Below are 6,000 nucleotides of genomic sequence, written 5' to 3' on the forward strand. Positions count from 1 at the left end.
TGAATTTACTGAATCATAAGCAACATTTGAATTTACTGAATCAGTACTTGGGCCCCTTAAGCAATTGGGTCCAAGTAGCATTCTTTTGGCATCTCTAGTTCTTTCCTTAGAATATCTGAAGTTACTGATACACATTAGGCTTCAACAAATATTCATTCTTTAGTTCTCTTGTTAGCCCAGGAAAATGTGTGTGTATCTTAAGCTGTTCTTGTTTTTTCTGGTACTGGCCTGGTAGGCAGAAAAGAGCATCTACACCAAGAGCAGACAAGGCCTGGAAGAGATACCTTCAAAGAATAGAAAGAAACTGAACATGGTCTCTGCTCTCCAGAATGTACAATGGAGAAGATGAGAGAGTACATGTGATAGCTGCCTAACACTCAACAGGTGTTATGCATTTAAGAGCAAATGGCTGTGGTAATGAGCCATTATGAATGTCTTCAGTTACCTGTGATTCCAACCAAAAAGTGTAGATGGAAATCACACATCTCTCAGCATAATAAAAAATAACTCGGGTTTTTTGTTTACTAATCGTGGATGGGTTGCCTCTTAATAAATGAAAGACAATGATTCATTGATTCAATACATGATTAACCAATGTTGGGTGCCCCAGCTGAACTTGACTTTTGAAGAGATATGAAAAAGCATGGCTTCTGTAGTTAGAAAAGTTAATAAAGTCAATTAGGAGAAAAATAACATGAAAAAGAAGCAGAGCATAACAAAAAGAAAATGTGTGGGTAAGTGGGGCATTGTGTGCTGTAGGAGACCTCAGTGTGGACCCTAATGGTCTAAGAGGAAGCGGAAATCCTAGGTCTTCATTTCTTCCTTAGTGCCCTTGATGCTGAGGCTGAAAGGTTGGTACCCACTAATTTGGAACTGCAATAAATGTTTACTTGATTATGTAATTAAGTCACTGAAGCCCACACCTTTAACCCAGTAATTCTGTGTGAGGTCTCTACAAAGAATAAGAAAACCCTACCAACCCATATAGATTATTGTAGAACTGGCTTCTCTATGATGTTAATGAAGGAGTTTAGATTTCGTACTGTGCAAACAGTACTTGAATATGACAGCATTGGCATAAGTTTAACATACTTTTTCCCTATTGGAGAGAAAGGGTAACTTTCTCAGATCTGGCTTATTTGTTGTCTTCATTTTGCGTTTGAAGTTTGAAATGTAACCAGGGCATTTTGTAGGTCAACCTCTTGAAGTACATCATATCTTTCCTAGATTTCTCTTTCAGTATTTGCTTGGATAATAGGAATGGATATAATTACCAAATGACATTTGGAATTTGTGATACACAAGAAAAATGTACAGAAGAAGAAAATTTTTTTCAGTGTAGCAAAGTAAACGTTTTTCAACCTACACATTTTTTTAAAAAACTGGGAAGAAATATACCAAAATACCAATAGATGCTTTTGACAAGATTATGGGTGATCCAGCCATTCTCCCTTATTGAACTTCACTATGGAAACCTTTAAGCACACACACAAATGAAGAAAATAAACAGTAAACCCTTACCTTCCCACCATGTCATCTCCCAACTTTGAATATCAATTTATGGTCAATCGTATTTCAAATACATTCTCATCTCAATTTCCATCCCATCCCTGTTGTTCTAAAGTAAATGTTGGGCATATCAATAGAATCAGATGTTTCTTATGAGTCACATAAAATAGTGAAGAGATGCATTTCAAGGTTGGAAATTAAACCCTGATTTTTAAATTGGTGTAGACTACCACTGTCAGCTTGTTTTCTTTTTTGTCCCATCTACCCTTTAAAATTTAGCCTTTCAGAGTCCTTGTAGGTGTTTTCATGAAAATATACTGTGGCCTCTGGGGACTTCTATTGCACAGTAGATATTGTTAGTACATAGTAAGAAATATTTATGTATTTAATTATACCTCACTTTATGCCAGAAAGGACTTAAAGACATTTAAAACAAAATGAAATCAAGGTAACAGGAATTTAACATGCCTTAAGGAAGAAAAATAAGGATAGGCCAAAAATTGACCAGGAATCAAAGTAAATGTATAGCATAACATTACAAGGACACTAAACATGGGCCTTGTTTGACATGAGAACCTTGTTAATATTACAGCTCATAGTTTCTATGAGATTAAAATTGATTTAATGTGCAAGGGACTTAATGAGATTCTTGTTAGTAAAAGGAAATTCTGCCTGGATATTTGGTAAGTAGAAATTATCACAAGGGTTTATCTTTCACATAATGAGCTTGGAAATCAACAGGGAAGAAAACACCGCAATAAAAATTTGGTAAGCAACTTACTGAGGAAGAAATACAAAAATCATTTAAGCATTGATGTTGAATCTCACTAATCTGTATAACATGCCTTGCCATTTTTCACCCATTAAAATGTTTTCTTGTATTTCATGTGATCACCCTTGGGTTATTTTAATTGCTTCAGGTATTTTGGCAGACATATGGACAGTATGTATCAAAAGCTTTTAAACCTGGGTAAACTTTGACCTAGTGATTTCACTTCTAGAAATTTAAGGAAATAGTGAATGGATATTTGAAAGTATTTACACAAGGATATTCAGAGCATTGCTCATGAAAATGAAAAAGAAGTAATCCAGTGTTTAACAATACTGCTTTGATACTCAGTATCTGCAATACATTGCCGTTAGTGAAAAAAAACAGTGATAGTAATTATCAATTTGGAAAAGGTTACAATTGCCATGTCAGGAATCACATCAGAGACAATTTCCCTTCCAATAGAACAATCTTTTACGAAACAAAATATAGCAAACCTCTGTCTTGAAGAGAGAGAGATTAGGAAACTATTGTTCCCCATACTTTTCACTCCAGATTTCTCTCCTTACCAAAAATTGGATATGAAACCAAGGGTGTGTGGAAATGTAAGGGCCTACAAAAACACAAGTTATTTCTCTTCATACAGAAGAGACTTAACTTTTGCCTTACAGAAAGAAAAAGGAGAACGTGTGTGTTAATAAATACAGAAAATAACCTGTTGGGACAAAATCTCCTTAAAAATCCCCAAATATATGTCTCTGCTCTCTGAATTTAACAGCCTAAAAGTACAGCAGTTGAAACAAATGAGTCAACTACATTTATTGAGCTCCTACCATGTATGCCAGGCATCTTACTAGGCAGGCATTAGGCCAGCTAGTTATTTTCGCACAGCTGTCCTGACCCCTTAAGGGCTCTCGGTCTAGTTGGAGGAATAATTATTGTTTAGTCTCAAGGCTTCGTTAAAACATGTGACCTCCGGTACTCCAGACTCAGAGCTCATTATTTTGCGCAAAACTGAAAAACAGCTGGAAAAGTCCGAGTCAGGAAATGTGGCGTCCTTCTTATTCTCACTCTGCCATTCCCCTAAAAATCACCACTGTTATTCCCGACCACGCCATGGCGATTTTTAATCTAGAACGTCTGAAAGTGATCAGGAAGGTCGGGAGGCCAGCATGTCGCTCAGGGCGTTTCTCTGGACCAGAGACAAGTCAGTCCCTCCCCCAGAGACGCGCCCTTATTCAGCTTGCACGGGCGGGAGCCGTCGTGCCCTACACGGACTTCCCCAGGTTGCTTCCCGGCTGTCACTTTCGGATCCCAAAAGAGATTCTTAGCGAGTGGCAAGGCCGTTCTGGGATGAAAAGGAACCTAAAAAGAGGACATAAAAGGGGCCATGCCAAAGAATCGGGGTCTTCTGTTAGACTGTGGCCGTTCCTCACTACCTTCAAAAGAAAGAAACCCTAGAGCGAGGTTAACCACGCTCAAGATTTCGGGGAGAATTCGAGGCTGGGAAGCCGAGCAGAGGTCCTAGGCAAAATGAAGTTCCTCCCTACTTTCCCTCCCGAAATAAGGGCTGTCTGAGCACGGGGAATGTTTGCATCACCTTTTCAATATGGGAGTCACAGTTGTAAGGCTCATGAAACCTGTGTCCAGTTCTATGTATGAACGTTTTTTCTCTTCCTGAAGTTTTCCTGTTCATTTCACAGGTGGTTTTTTCTTCTGTGGCGGTTACCCAGGATCCTAACACAATATTTAAACATACGTCACAGATACATTGCTCCTTAATATCTATTTTAGAGTAAAATTTCCACTCCTCTTCACTGTGTCAGGATGGCCGAGTGGTCTAAGGCGCCAGACTCAAGCTCTGCTTCCCCGCGCTGGGGATTCTGGTCTCCGAATGGAGGCGTGGGTTCGAATCCCACTTCTGACACGAAGATTTTATCGCTGAGTTTCGTAAATATATAAATTTAAGCAGTCTGCTTTAAAAACTTGACAAGCAGTTGTTTTAAAAATTGACTTAAATTTTTCTCACAGGGACTGGTTACCGAAAGCACTAAAAGCTAAGGGATCGCGATATTTCTTGGAAGCCGCGAGACTTGGGGCAAAAACTCAATAAACAACGGAAATTACTAGAGGTTCACCTCTCTGAGACATCGCGAGAAAATAAGGAAATCGCGAGACTCGGGACCCGGGAAATGCTTTCCTCTCTTGTGGTGGTATAGAAAAGAGTCGGTGGTCTGGTTTTCTTCCTCTTGTTTTCGTTACTAGTCCGCTTTGCCCCACACCCAGACGCTTCACAGAATATTTCCGATAACACGTTCCCACCAATCCCACTTCTGTCTGGCTCGTGGCAGTGCTGTCTCTACACAGATCCTCTTCTCTGTTCTCCATTTTCAGAAATCATGGAATTAGTTCCCAAACATTTCCTTTGTAAATTAGGTTTATACTCACACTGGAATATGATAATTTTTTATTTGTCTCCTCAGTCAAAATTGAGTACCATTTTAATTCATAAGTAAAATGTGAAAGCTATACTTCGCTCCAAATGTGACCACCATCAATACTCGATTGTATTTCTTACAGTATATTTTCTCTACCGTCATGTATACATATATTCATAAATAATTTGTATGTTTCATACAAATTTGTTCATACCCAGCACCATTAGATGACACATTTTTCATTTAATATACTTTGGGCTCTTTTCATATGAACATTTAATTCTTTTTCCTTACAAAGTAAATATCGCAAATTAGATCCTTCATTTATTCACTCCTTTTTTCTGCTAAACATTTAGGATATTTCTAATTATCTCTCATCTAACAAATATTAATGAGTACCTACTAAGTGCCGGGGGGTGCAGCCCTTTGCTGTAAAAATATAGCATAGGATAGAATAGAACAGAATAGGATAAAAAATTATATTTTAGTACAATAGAATAAATTTCTGGACTTGTGAAGCTACTATTACAATTAAATGGCTTTGTTTCTGCCCCAGGAATACCACCTTCCAAGATTTCCATATCTCTCAGGAGAATATACATCTGGGCTTGACACTACATGTTTAATGACAGCTTTTGAAGACTCATACATATCTCAATGCCTATATATTTCTCTATCATTATGACCACTCATGACTGTACTCATTTGTTTACTGATTTTATCCTAATAGTCAAAATGTGAGAGACTGGGCAGGTAAAAAGAAAGCTGATTCATTTGACAAGAATTCTCAGGAGACATTCATCATGGATAAGACTCAGTTGTTCCATGTGAGAGGCCACATGCTGAATTCAGATAGCTGGAATCAAATGGTTTCAAGCACTACCAAAGTCTCAGCTCTCTGCAGTTTTTAAATTAGCTGTGGTTAGGTGAAATATGAAATGAAATATGAAAGCTTAAGGAAAAGAAATCAAAGGAGTTCTCACGATTTCTATTATTAAATATATAACTGCACAGGGTATAATATATCATGCATATATATGTTACAGAAAATACTGGAAAAACCTGGACTGGATCACTGATGAAAGAACCAAACGGCACTTGGAAGTCTTGGAGTGTTGAGGTTTATTTTGCACCAGCAGACTCAGAGGGGCCATAATCTCCCATTGTAAAGAAGTGCAAAGAGCATCAGAAGTCAGGAAAAAGAACTAATAAAACCTAGCTAAACCCCAGAGCAAGAGCCACCCAGTTTTCGTAGAAACTACCCGAAGCTAACACACCTGCCCT

At 38.0% G+C, this 6,000-nt stretch overlaps 1 non-coding gene across 1 annotated transcript; it reads left to right on the forward strand.

Annotated features, from left to right (window-relative positions):
• Positions 1-4,099: 4,099 nt before the first annotated feature.
• Positions 4,100-4,205, forward strand: TRNAL-CAA (transfer RNA leucine (anticodon CAA)). The gene is made up of 2 exons: positions 4,100-4,137; positions 4,160-4,205. It is a non-coding gene; the product is annotated as a tRNA-Leu (tRNA).
• Positions 4,206-6,000: the final 1,795 nt, after the last annotated feature.

Source organism: Manis pentadactyla, chromosome 16, assembly GCF_030020395.1.
Source record: "Manis pentadactyla isolate mManPen7 chromosome 16, mManPen7.hap1, whole genome shotgun sequence".
Lineage (NCBI taxonomy): Eukaryota > Metazoa > Chordata > Mammalia > Pholidota > Manidae > Manis > Manis pentadactyla.